General features: G+C 37.2%; 1 protein-coding gene across 1 annotated transcript in view; it reads right to left on the bottom strand.

The window, feature by feature from the left end:
- The window catches only part of PLCXD3 (phosphatidylinositol specific phospholipase C X domain containing 3), a 174207-nt gene that overhangs the window by 144035 nt on the left and 15888 nt on the right, over positions 1-14284 (bottom strand). The gene's annotated exons all lie outside the window — the stretch shown is intronic.

Raw genomic sequence — 14284 nt, 5'->3', positions numbered from 1 at the left:
ATAATATCTAGACTAAGGAATCTTAATCCACGTAACTATAGTAGCTTGCTTATCTAGAAGTCACAACTCCTATGTCTTAATTATCTAAAACACCATCAATAACACTTTCAATTATATACATTGAAAGTATATAAAAGGACCTTTCAGTGTTAACGTAGATGTGATAACATTTATATACTAAAGCTGATGAACCTTACTTAATTAAATGTCCCTCAGAGCCTATTTACTTCTATTCTAAGCACAATTGTAATCAATTTAGCTAAATCCCTCTTCAACTAAGAGAAAATAAACAGCAAATAAAGAGGTGTAATTAGGTAGGAAAAGGTTTCTAAAGAAAAGCACCCTAACCATACAAAGAAATGGCAGCAAGAGAAGAGAGACCAAAACTAGAGCAATCACATCCCTCAAAAAATTACACACAGAACTACCATATGACCTAGCAATTCCACTTCTGGGAATGTACACAAAAAGAGGGAAAACAGAGACTTGTGCAGACACTTAATGCAACCATGTTCGTAGCAGCATTATTCACAAGAGCCAAATGGTAGACACAACGTAAGTGTCGGTCAATGAAGGAACGGATAAACAAAATGTGGTATATACAGACCATGCAGTGCTATTCAGCCTTAAAATGGAAAGAAATTTTGACTCATGCTACAACATGGATGAAGTTTAAACATTACAGTAAGTGAAATAAGCCATTCACAGGAGGTCAAACATTGCATGAGTCCACATATATGAAGTTCCTAGTGTAGTCAAATTCACAGAGACCGTAAGATGAATGGTGATTTCCAGGGAACGGGGGATGGTGGTGGAGGAATGGAGAGTTAGTGTTTAATGGGTTTTGGGAAGATGAGAAGGTTCTGGAGATGAATGATGGCGATGGTTGCACAACAATGTGAATACACTTAATGCTGTAGAACTCTACACTTGAAAATGGTTAAAATGGCAAATTTTATGTTTTGTTTATTTACCATAATTTTAAAAAACTGTAATATTCAAATGCAAGAAAAAACAGATGCCTAGTCCAGTGAGTATATGTGCAAACAGCAGTGCCCATACCTGTAGCTTCCTCCAAATTTCTCTGTATGGTACGTAGTTCAATAATGGACGCTAATAATTATCCTGTACCATAAAAATGATTAAATTATATTGGTCTTTTAAAAAATTATATTGGTCTTTAAGAGAAAAAGAGGAAAAAAAAGAAAGTCTGGTCGTTTTAAAAAATTTTGTCCACAATAGTTGAAATTAACCAAGGTATCATCCTTAAAGGGAGAAATTCTCTAATTAAAAAAAAAAAATAACCCCATGAATTCATTACATAGAAATGTTAGCCAATATTTGGCTAAGTATCTAACACATGGCCTAGAATATAGAAAGTAATCATTAAATGTTGTTTACATAGGTTTCTTTTTTTTTAATGGGAGAAAAAAATCTAGTAAAATGCATTTTTTTCATTTAATTTTCAACTAAAATGTTGCCTTAAAGTTTGGGAAAATACATTTGTTATGACCATCAGCAAATGTTACAATGAAATCAAACAATTTTAAGTAGCTGGGAGCCAAAGCTTTGTCATATTCTGTTCTGAACTCTGATTAAAAAGATGACTTTCAGCTGGAGTAAAAAATGATTTTTGCCAAACATTAGCCAAGAAAAATCCCCTAAAAGCAATATTCTGGGAAAGGTTCTAAACTCTCCATAAAAAAGCAATCAAAATCAAAATGCCATCTCTCAGGGTCAAGGACCAATGCATCACCCATTGAGAGGCTCTCGGAGCTGTGCTACGCAGCAATGTCCTTTCGAATATAACCCTGGGATTTAAAGTTCCACTTAGGCACTTGGGAGGCTGATGCAGCTGCACTGAACATTTTTCTCATTTATAACATTTGCTGTTTCTCATCTGATAGAAAATGGTATGATGACATTTGCAGCCAGGGATAGGGCGTAAAGAAAAAACACAATTTGGGCATAAAGCAAACTTTTAATCTTGCTCTTGCTGAATTTAATTCCATTAGGTTTGGTGCTTTACTTGTTTAAGGATTTAAGAAAATATCTAGGTCCCTTTTTAAAGTTATAGCCCAACGAGAAAGTAAGTTAAAACATTAAAATATGTGAACAGTGATTGTTTTTAAAAGGGCTCAAAGAAGCTCTTTATTTAAAACAGAACAACACAGAAAACTGTAATTTATAAAAGTCAATGTAAATAATTCTGGACAAATAATGAGAACTGCTACTCAAGACCTAGGAGTTTTATTCAGGATAGAAGACCTAATTGAAAAAGAAAAAAAAAAAAAAGAAAAAAAGAAGAAGAAAAAAACCCAAACACCCGAACTTGGAAACTTGACAGCACTGTTTTCATCACCTAATACTTCTGTGAGCCCAATTGTCTAATCTCTTGGACCACTGTAAAATGGGAATAATACTGACCATACAGGGTTGTTATAAAGATTAGAGTTAATATATGTAAGTGACTGCCAGAAGGCAGGCCTTTGATAAATGGCAGTATTACTCCAATCTCTTCCTATGAACATACTGCTATAGGACTTCTAGCTAGACCTCCCAGAACTGACTTCTGCCTGCATGAGAGCTTTCCAGCCTACTGAAGATGAGTCACATTGCACTTTTGGATTTGCACATAAGGAACAAAACCAACAACTGCCTTTCTATCACTTCTGAAACAACTTCTTTGAGCAGGGTGACCCCAGAACTCAGCAAGTGTTCTCCAACCACATGGACAGCTTCTAAAAGGGCCAGGCAAAAGAACAGATGCTGTCTTTTGATATTACTGTGGTCAGGGCCTGAAACTGAAGATGCAGGTAACTAGAGTGTAATACGACTGCAAGCAGCTGTCTGTAGGCCTGGAAGAAGACTAAAAGAAACTGAGACCCTGTGGGGAATGAGGCTAAAGGCAGACAGAGAGCTTTCTGGGATGAGCACCTTAGCCATGGCCTCCCTCCCTTTTTCCTCCTTCTAGCATGAAGATGAGAGAGTGAGTCCACAAAAACATCCCTGAGAAAGGTGAAAAGTTCAGGCCTTCATCTGGATATTTGAAAATATTTAAGATAGTGAAAATTTCGGTCTTTAATTGACTATTCAGGGCCCCAGCTAATGACCTAAGAGTGCTTATGGGAGCATAGTATGGGTCCCCAACCATTGTGCCCATGCTCTATATTTTAATGTGAAAATGAGTGAAATCCTCCAAGAGGACTTGTTTTCACCTAGAGCACAGATATTTTGATAAAAATCAATATGATCCTCTGATTTAGGTGAATTCTGACAATGAGAAAAATAAAATGGAGTAACCATTGCTAAGAGAGTTATTTACAAAATGTAGCCGAGAGGACACTGAGGAAGAGGGACTTATGCACATTTTTGGTCTCAAATTCTTGGATTTTTTTTTTTCTGAATTCAGCTGAAAGCCAAGGCATCCACTTATGATACAATGGGCATAAATGGACTTTCTGCCTAACACTAGCCCCAGCAACCAATCACACATAGATTAATGCAACTGTAGATAAGCCAGCACCAATTACCTTCTCTTCAAAAGAATTTATGTAAACCCCCTCTCTCCTCTTTAAAAACTCTAACCTTCTTTGTCTCTCCCCTGCTGTTTTTTTCTTCTCTCTCAAATTTTTTATTTTTTTTAATTTAAATTAAATTAATTAATATATATTAGTTTCAGAGGTAGAACTCAGTGATTCATCAATTTTATATAATACCAAGTGCTCATTATATCATGTGCCCTCCTTCAGATCACTTCATTTGTATCTTTGGGGTAAATACCTAGTAGTACAATTGCTGGGTCGTAGGGTAGCTCTATTTTCAACTTCTTGAGGAACCTCCATGCTGTTTTCCAGAGTGGCTGCACCAGCTTGTATTCCCACTAACAGTGTAAGAGGGTTCCCCTTTCTCCACATCCTTGCCAACATCTGTCATTTCCTGAATTGTAATTTTAGCCATTCTGACTGGTATGAGGCTGTATCTCATTGTGGTTTTGATTTGTATTTCTCTGATACCAAGTGATATTGAGCATTTTTTTATGTGTCTCTCGGACATTTGGATGTCTTCTTTGGAGAGATGTCTGGTCATGTCTTCTGCCCATTTCTTGATTGGAAGGCTTGTTCTTTGGGTGTTGAGTTTGGTAAGTTCTTTATAGATTTTGGATACCAGCCCTTTATCTGATAAGGCATTTGCAAATATCTTCTCCCATTCTGTTGGTTGTCTTTTGGTTTTGTTGACTGCTTCCTTTGCTGTGAAAAAGCTTTTTATCTTGATGAAGTCCCAATAGTTCATTTTTGCCTTTGTTTCCCTTGCCTTTGGAGATGTGTCTAGCAAGAAGTTGCTGCAGCCAAGGTCGAAGAGATTGCTGCCTATGTTCTCCTCTAGGATTTTGATGGATTCCTGCCTCACATCTAGGTCTTTCATCCATTTTGAGTCTATTTTTATGTGTGGTGTAAGGAAATGGTCCAGTTTCATTCTTCCGCATGTGGCTGTCCAATTTTCCCAACACCATTTTTTGAAGACACTGTCTTTTTTCCATTGGATATTTTTTCCTGCTTTGTTGATTAGTTGACCATAGAGTTGAGGGTCCATTTCAGGGTTCTCTAGTCTGTTCCATTGACCTGTGTGTCTGTTTTTGCGCATACTGTCATAATGATTAAAGCTTTGTAATAGAGCTTGAAGTCCAGGATTGTGATGCCACCAGCTTTGGTTTTCTTTTTCAACATTCCTTTAGATATGTCTTTTCTGGTTCCATACAAATTTTAGGATTATTTGTTCTAGTACTGTAAAAAAAAGATGATGGTATTTTGATAGGGATTGATTGAATGTATAGATTACTCTAAGTAGCACAGACATTTTAACAATATTTGCTCTTCCAATCCATGAGCATGGAACATTTTTCCATTTCTTTGTGTCTTCCTCAATTTCTTTAATGAGTATTCTATAGTTTTCTGAGTACAGATCCTTTACCTCTTTGGTTAGGTTTATTCCTAGGTATCTTATGGTTTTGGGTGCAATTGTAAAAGGGATTGACTCCTTAAATTCTCTTTCTTCTGTCTCATTGTTAGTGTATAGAAATGCAGCTGATTTCTGTGCATTGATTTTATATCCTGCCACTTTGCTGAATTCCTGTATGAGTTCTAGCAATTTTAGGGTGGAGTCTTTTGGATTTTCCACATAGAGCATCGTCATCTACAAAGAGTGAGAGTTTGACTTCTTCTTTGCCAATTCGGATGTCTTTAATTTCTTTTCATCATCTGATAGCTGAGACTAGGACTTCTAGTACTATGTGAACAGCAAGGTGATAGTGGACATCCCTGTCATCTTCCTGACCTTAGGAGAAAAGCTCTCTTTTTCCACATTGAGAATGATATTTGCTGTGGGCCTTTTGTATATGGCTTTAATGATATTGAGGTATGCTCCCTCTATCCCTACACTGTGAAAAGTTTTAATCAAGAAAAGATGCTGTACTTGGTCAAATGCTTTTTTTGCATCTATTGAGAGGATCATACGGTTCTTGTCCTTTCTTTTATTAATGTACTGTATCACACTGATTGATTTGTGGAAGTTGAATCACCCTTGCAGTCCAGGAATAAATCCCACTTGGTTATGGTGAAGAATCCTTTAAATGTACTGTTGGATCCTATTGTCTAGTATCTTGGTGAGAATGCTTGCATCCATGTTAATCGGGGATATTGGTCTGTAATTCTCCTTTTTGATGGAGTCTTGGTCTGGTTTTGGGATCAAGGTACTGCTGGCCTCATAGAAAGAGTTTGGAAGTTTTCCTTCCATTTCTATTTTTTTTTTGAAACTGTTCAGAAGAATACGTATTATTTCTTCTTTAAATGTTTGGTAGCATTCCCCTGGGAAGTCATCTGGCCCTGGACTCTTGTTTGTAGGGAGATTGTTGATTACTGCTTCAATTTCCTTGCTGGTTATGGGTCTGTTCAGGTATTCTATTTCTTCCTGTTTCAGTTTTGGTAGTTTATACATCTCTAGGAATGCATCCATTTCTTCCAGATGGCCTGATTTGTTGGCATATAGTTGCCCATAACATGTTCTTTGTATTTCTTTGGTGTCAGTTGTGATTTCTCCTCTTTCACTCATGATTTTATTTATTTGGGTCCTTTCTCTCTTCTTTTTGATAAGTCTGGCTGGGGGGTTATCAATCTCATCAGTTCTCTCAAAGAACCAGCTCTTGGTTTTGTTGATCTGTTCTACTGTTCTTTTGGTTTTTATTTCATTGATTTCTGCTCCAATCTTTATTAATTCTCTTCCCCTGCTGGATTTAGGCTTTATTTGCTGTTCTTTCTCCAGCTCCTTTAGGTGTAAGGTTAGGTTGTGTTTGAGACCTTTCTTGTTTCTTGAGAAAGGCTTGTATTGCTATATACTTCCCTCTTAGGACCACCTATGCTGCATCCCAAAGGTTTTGAACAGTTGTGTTTTCATTTGCATTTGTTTCCATGATTTTTTTTTAATTCTTTAATTTCCTGGTTGACCCATTCATTCTTTAGTAAGATGCTCTCTAGCCTCCATGTATTTGAGTTCTTTCCAATGTTCCTCTTGTGATTGAGCTCCAGTTTCAAAGCACTGTGCTCTGCAAACATGGAGGGAATGATCCCAATATTTTGGTACAGGTTGAGATCTGATTTGTGACCCAGTATGTGATCTAGTCTGGAGAATGTTCCATGTGTACTAGAGAAGAACATGTACTCTGTTGCTTTAGGATGTAATGCTCTGAATATGTCTGTGAAACCCATCTGGTCCGGTGTGTCATTCAAAGCCCTTGTTTCCTTGTTGATCTTCTGCTTAGATGATCTGTCCATTGCAGTGAGTGGGCTGTTAAAGTCCCCTATGATTTTTGTCTTATCAATGTGTTTCTTTAATTTTGTTATTAATTGGTTTATATAATTGGCTGCTCCCATGTAAGGGGCATAGATATTTACAATTGTTAGATTTTCTTGTTGGATAGACCCTTTAATTATGATATAGTGTCCTTCCTCATCTTTTATTACAGTCTTTGGTTTAAAATCTAATTTCTCTGATATAAGGATTGCTACCCCAGCTTTCTTTTGAGGTTCATTAGCATGATAAATTGTTCTCCAACCCCTCACTTTCAATCTGGAGGTGTCTTTGGGTCTAAAATGAGTCCCTTGCAGACAGCACATTGATGGGTCGTGCTTTTTTTTATCTAAACTGACACCCTGTATCTTTTGATTGGGGCATTTAGCTCATTTACATTCAGAGTACCCACTGAAAGATATGAATTTAGTACCATTGTATTACCTGTAAAGTCACTGATTCTGTATATTGTCTCTGTTCCTTTCTGGTCTATGTTACTCTTGGGATCTCTCTTCTCTTAAAGGGTCCCCTTTAATATTTCTTGCAGTGCTAGTTTAATGATCACAAATTCGTTTAGTCTTTCTTTGTCCTGGAAACTTTTTATCTCTTCTTCTATTTTGAATGACATCCTTTCTGGATAAAGTATTCTCGCTGCATGTTTTTCCTCATTTAGCACCCTGAATATATCATGCCTGTCCTTTCTGGCCTGCCAGGTCTCTGTGGGTAGATTTGCTGCCAGTCCGATGATTCTACCCTTGTAGGTCACAGACCTCTTCTCCTGAGCTAGCTGTTTTCAGGATTTTCTCTTTGTCTCTGAGATTTGCAAGTTTCACTATTATACATCGAGGTGTTAAACTATTTTTATTGATTTTGAAGGGGATTCTCTGTGACTCCTGGACTTGAATGTCTGTTTCCTTCCCCAGATTAGGGAAGTTCTCCACTACAATTTGCTCCAATATACCTTCTGTCCCCCTCTCTCTCTTTCCTCTTCTTCTGGGATCCCAATTATTCTAATATTGTTTCATTATATGGTATCATTTATCTTTCAAATTCTCCCCTCATGATCCAGTAGTTGTTTCTCTCTTTTTCTCAGCTTTATTCTCCATTTTTTTTCTTCAATATTGTTAATTCTCTCTTCTGCCTCATTTATCCTAGCAGTTAGAGCCTCCACTTTGTTATTTCATCTCATTAATAGCCTTTTTGATTTCAAATTGATTAGATTTTAGTTCTTTTATTTCTCCAGAAAGGGATTCTCTAGTGTCTTCTATGCTTTTTTCAAGCCTAGCTAGTATCTTTATAATCATTATTCTGAACTCTAGGTCTGACATCTCACTTATATCCATATTGATTAGTTCCCTGGCGGTCAGCACTGCCTTTTGTTCCCTTTTTTGAGGTGTTTTTCCATCTTGTCATCCTTACAGAAAGTGGTTGCTTTTCTATTTGTAGAGCTGCAGCTATTCTTTTCTTAGATCTCTAGTTGAGTGCACAGGTGTTCAGAATGATTTGATAGCTATCTAGCTGAATTCCTGGGATCAGACAAAACTAAGGTCTCCTACTCCTCTGCCGTCTTGGACTATTTCCTCCAGTTCAGTTTGGATTTTCGTTGAGTCTGTCTGGTGGATTGCAATCCCTAAGGCCCCAAATAAACACACATTTTATTTTACAACTTACAGTTGTTTGACAATTCTTTCAAAGGCTCTTCTTCCCTGTAGTTGTTTATAGTCTCCTTCCTACTACTGAATGGAACTGCCTGATCTAGCTTGTTGACTTCCATTTCCAGCCCTGAGAACAGCCTGGGATACATCGCTTGGTATATAATTTCTAAATGAGTGACTCCTGACCTTGTCCAAGTTGTAATATGTGCCACTCACTCCATCCAAGAAGAGAAATTGTCCTTCGTAGGTAACTCTGGGCAATGTGAATCCTAATGTGTTTTACAAACTCAGAGATGTTTCCAACAGAAAGAATTTGAAAGCTTGTCATATATTATTTTGCTAATCCTTACCAGCAGGATACTCAAGACGCCAAAGTACATTAGTCTGATATCACACTAAAACAGAGACCTAAGAAGGTAATATGACTTGGCCATCTCCAATCAGTGAAATTGTGAATGAAATAAGAAGGAAAAACAAATTATTAGTCTCATAGCCAGGAACAAAGCTAAAGAAGATGCTGTTTCTTGGTGTTAGAGCCTCAAAGAATTACAACACTGCAGGAAACTGCAGAGCGAACTTCCAGGTGCTTATAAAATGTGATCTGACTGGCCAAGTTCTGCTCCCCCCGCCAGTTATGGCAACAACAACAACAACAAATATATGCACACACAACATAAAACTTACCATCTGTTAGCCACTTCTAAGTGTTACAGTTCAATAGTGTTAAGTCTATTCACATTGTTGTGCAATGGATCTCCAGAACTTTTTTATCTTGCATAACTGGAACTCTGTTAATATCCAAGGTCTCCCCAATTCCTTTCTCCAACACAAGCCTCTGGCAACCACTCTTTGATTCTATAAATTTGACTATTTTAGATATAACATATGCAAATGGAATCATGCAGTATTTGTCTTTTTGTGACTGGCTTATTTCACTTAGCATAATGTTCTCAAGATCCATCCACGGGGCAGGTTCACTTTAACATCAGGTTCTACATATATCATTGAAAGCAAAAACGCTCCCAATTAGAGTGAACCTAATATGATCTCATTGGAAAAAAACACAAACCTCAAATACAAGGGATTAAAAGAGAACCTGGAAAGCAATACAAAGTTTAAAGTGGGTTAGCACAAAGAAAAATAAGCCGAGTTACTTGAGCACAGGTGAAAACATCAATGAGTTCATTTTGCATTATTAATGGATTAAGCAGGAAAAATACGGCACTGGAAGCCAGATGTCCTGAGCTCCAGTTCTGACTCTCCAATTAGTCAGAAGAGTGAGAGCTAGCAAACTACCAAGTGTCTCTGAACCTTGAGTCCCCATCGTTCTTAAAAGATTGTTGATACAAATATGATAAAATATATACTACGTCTTTGCAATATCAAAAGTGCTTTACAGGTGAAAGATACAATTATTTTTAAAGTAATTTTTAAATCTTATTGTTTAATACATTTGTTTTGTAAGATGAAAATGTTCTGTGAATGAATGGCAGTGATGGTTGCACAACAGTGTGAATGTACTTAATGCCACAGACCCACACATTTACAGATAGTTAAAATGGTGAATTTTGTGTTATGTGCATTTTACCATAATTTTTAAAGTAGAAATCTTTGAATTTATGTATCTATAAAACACTATTTCCATCTTGAAAAACGATGGGTCAATTAGATTATATATTTTGGAAGTAAAAAATCACATTATTGTCCTATATAAATTCATAGTCACGTGTGTTTAGGTTTTGAATTGCCATTTTTACACCCTCCTCTATGCAAAATACTGTCAGCACCACAAATGCACACATAATTATTTAGTCTAATTTTACTGATCTTGGTATTATCATACACATTTTGTGAAAGCTTCAAATGCATTAAAATGGAATCACTCTCCTTTTGAGAAAGCAGTTATTGGTATCACCATCTAAGCAGGAGGAAAACAAACACAAAGAGGTTGAGTGACTTGCTCCACCCAGAAGTCCAGACTGCCAGCAGTCACCAAAAAAAGTAATGCCCATTTTATCAGGTGCATGGGATGGTGGGGGAAGGATGGAAAGTTGATTTTATATGTTTGATTTCCAATGTGGTAATATTTGATACCTATAAAATGTGTGATTTAAGATCCCAAAACACATACACATACACACACTATAATATTCTAATATTTACATGCACATTCATTGAATTATTGAGACCAAAGAAGGTGAGCCATGTTTAAGTTTCTGTCTCCATGAGTCACACAGTTTTTATTGATTGATTGAGAGAGAGGCACGTGCATGCACACACAGGAGTTGTAGGGGGAGGGGCAAAAAGAGAGGAAGAGAGAGAATCCCAAGCAGGCTCCATGCCCAGCACAGAGCCCCAAGCTGGGCTTGATCTCACAACCCTGAGATCATGACCTGAGCTGAAATCAAGAGTCAGATGCTTAACCCACTGAGCCACCCAGGCGCCTCCACACACTTTTATTTTTTAGGAACTTCTTGCAAAATAGTTGTTCATACATTTCTAGCTCTCAAGTCCAGCAGGTTTTTTTTATTGCCAATCTTTCATTTTATCAACATTGAATAAGCAAATACCATTGCCAAATACTATAGTGTGCCCCATTAAATTGTTTAAATGGCCCTTAGATGAATTGTCCACTAACATAATGAAATGAAGAATAAGCTGGCTTTAGGGAGGAAAACACTCTTCAAAAATTTTGAAGTCAGTGTTGTTGCTTTCTCCTGTAAGAACTTCACTCGAAGTCAGGCCCTAAGGGTCATTCTGGCATCCTGACTTCAGGAAAGGCCCAGGGGATCCCAGTCTGTATACAGGTAATGGAATGATCACAGCCTGAAGTCTGCACATCTTCTATCACAGGTGGTCAGTCTCAATAATTACATTGACACAGGAGAAAAATAAGTTCCATCTACTGATATGCCAAAATATTGTTCTTAATCTAATAGCCTTGGAAATAATATTCGGGTCCTAAATTAAAATGGGCTTTGTTCCTGCTGTATTCAATTTTCAGTTCATACCTTGCCTGCTAAAAGAGATTGCTAAATCCTTCTAGGCAATTAAACAATACGTAAAACTATAGAAAATGAAGGTAAAATACCAAAAATTATGCTACAGATGGAGGACAGGTAAGGTAGAAATAGTGCTTATGAGAAGGTTTGATTTATTCTGTCTGTGAAGAGTTCATTAGGTAACTTTATATAACTCACAACTCCCGCATTGAGATCTTACTAGCAGTCAGACACTATGCTAATGTGGCACATCAATTACTCCATTTAATTTGCCCAACAGCCACATGAAGATGGGTCCTACTCCTATCTCTATTTTCATATAAGAAACCAATGTTCAAAAAGACTAAGTAACATACCCCAAACCACACAACATCTTAGAACCAGGCAACGCTTTAGGGGTCATCTGGCTCAAACTCTGTGTCAATGCAGATGTTTGAAGATGACACGTCTAGCCTCTCTTTACATACTTACACCGGAGAGGGCGAATTCACTACTTAAAAGTCACACTGATAAAGGTTTCCCCCCCTTTCCTTTCAGCTTGCCAAAACCTTCATACGTCTAAATTCTGTTTTATGGTTGCTTTAATTTAGGACTTCAGAGACCTCTCCTTCATGTGTTTGAAGGGTTTGGCTTCCAGAAATGTCAGTCAATGGCTTGGTAAAGCCCTCCCCACAATCCCCACTCCTTTGTTACCCCAAAACACTGCAGCTTTCCAAAAATCTCTGTGAAAGTTTGAAGCCCAGAACAGAGTACCGTGCTGCAGATGGCTGAGTTCAGTCAGAGCCAGCCGGGCTATCACATCCCTTGTTCTTTAAACTCTAGCTAGCCACACAGCCCAAGCATGTATAGATATTTTGGCTGCCACGTCACACTACTAATTTATAGTTAGCTTCCAGTGGTGATCTTCCTAGGTCTTATACTCACAAAGCATAGGTTTCTGTTGACTGACTGTTACATATTTTATATTTTAATTTTTTTTTAGTTTGATTCTTGTTAAAACTCATCAGAATAACTTCAGTTAATCTTCAAGTTTATAAGTCATTTAAAATTTAGGCTCTGTTACCTAATGTATCAACTTGTAACACCTAGGAGTTTTCTCATAAATCAGTGAGAGAGCGCACAGTCAGGCCCAAGGCAATCTAAACTGGGTAGGAAGAGTGACACAGAACGCTTTCTATCCTATGGTATGGGTATGAAAAAATGAATAGGTAGCATCATGTGTGTCAGGCTCTGTTAGGCACTTTATGTGTATCCTCATTTAACCCTTGCAACAACCCAAGAAATACTATTTCTATAAAGTACTCAACTTATGGTACTTTCTAGTGCAGGAAACGGACGCACGGAGAGATTAAGTAATTTCCCCAAATTCACGGAGCTAATAAATGGCAAAGCCAGGGTGCAAACCAGAACCTGAATTTTTAAACTATGTATCTTGTGCCTGAATCAGGGAATGGTGATTTGTTGTTATCATTTGTTAATTTTACATGATCTGTCTCAAGCAATGTTCTAGGCTCTCTTGTACTACATTTAGCTACTAAGCATGGTGAGGAGAGATCTTAGTATTGTCTTGTTTGTTTCAGTCTCTGCCTTTTCTGGACTTCAGCCATGCTGACACATTTCTGCAATTAAATGCCAGCTCTGACATCTTTTGTACGTGGCATTTAAAATCTGTTATATTGGTTCCTATTTGGATCCTCGTTTTTTGCCTGTGGCTATCTTGAATACTTTTTTTTTTTTTCCTTCAAGGATGGTTTATGCTCTTTATATAGTGAATACTTTAAATAGAAATTTTAAAAGAAATTTCTTATGGAGGCTAATAAAGAACAAAACACTCAAAGTAGTTGTGGAATCTAGTATTATTACTATAGTTTGGTTAAATAAGTCACTATACAGATCATATTTAAGTGACCAAATTACAGACGATTAGGATGATTAGAATACAAAACTCCGAAACTTGAGCAGTATTAAAGACAGCACAGTTGTTTTTTTCCTAAAGCCACAGTCCAATCTGATATTTCTTCGAAGTCTTTATTATAACCAATCAACTTAGTATATAAAAATAGAAGAAAACTGGTTGAACATGTAGTGCCACAATGGCTAAAAACTGCTATATAAAACAAATTCCTATTTCACTTTGTTCAACTGTCATGTGTCTTATTCACAAAGACATTTGGATTGGGCCCAGTATAATCTTAACTAGTGTTCATGGAGATCATTCCTTTGCTGAAATTAACCTGTTTTTGGTCAGGACTTTATAAAGAATTCAAATAATGGATCTGCCTTGAATAACTTTTGTTGGGTTGCCTTGTTCTCAAATCAACTGAACAGAGGTCTTCATGCAAAATCAGACTCCCTCTATACTGTCATGTATTAGTCAACAGATATTTATTGCGCACTGACTGTAGCCCAGACATATTCTGGGTACCTGGAAAGACTGACATGGTCCTGCTCTTGAGGAGTTTGTATTATATGCGGTTGACATATAATAAATATATAACTAAAGGAGTTAATTGTTACCACTTAAGCACTATGAAGACAATAGATCAAGCAATTGGTGGAAAAATTATGAGGACAGAGGTAAACTGCATTGGCTAGCATGGTCAGGGGATGTCTCCTGAGGAGAAGGCATCATTAGAAGAGGAAGAAGGCAGACTGATGATAATCGGAAGACAATTCAAATCTCTAAAACAAGAAGAAATCCCGGAGGACACGAGGGCCAAAAAGAAACAAAAACAAAGGCTAGGATCAGTGAGTAAGAAAAAGGTGGAACGAATTGAGGTCAGA

Source organism: Ailuropoda melanoleuca, chromosome 3 (genome assembly GCF_002007445.2).
Source record: "Ailuropoda melanoleuca isolate Jingjing chromosome 3, ASM200744v2, whole genome shotgun sequence".
In the NCBI taxonomy this organism is placed as follows: Eukaryota; Metazoa; Chordata; class Mammalia; order Carnivora; family Ursidae; genus Ailuropoda; species Ailuropoda melanoleuca.
The sequence above is the reverse complement of the archived record's forward strand: the minus strand, read 5'-3'. Positions and strand labels throughout refer to the sequence as shown.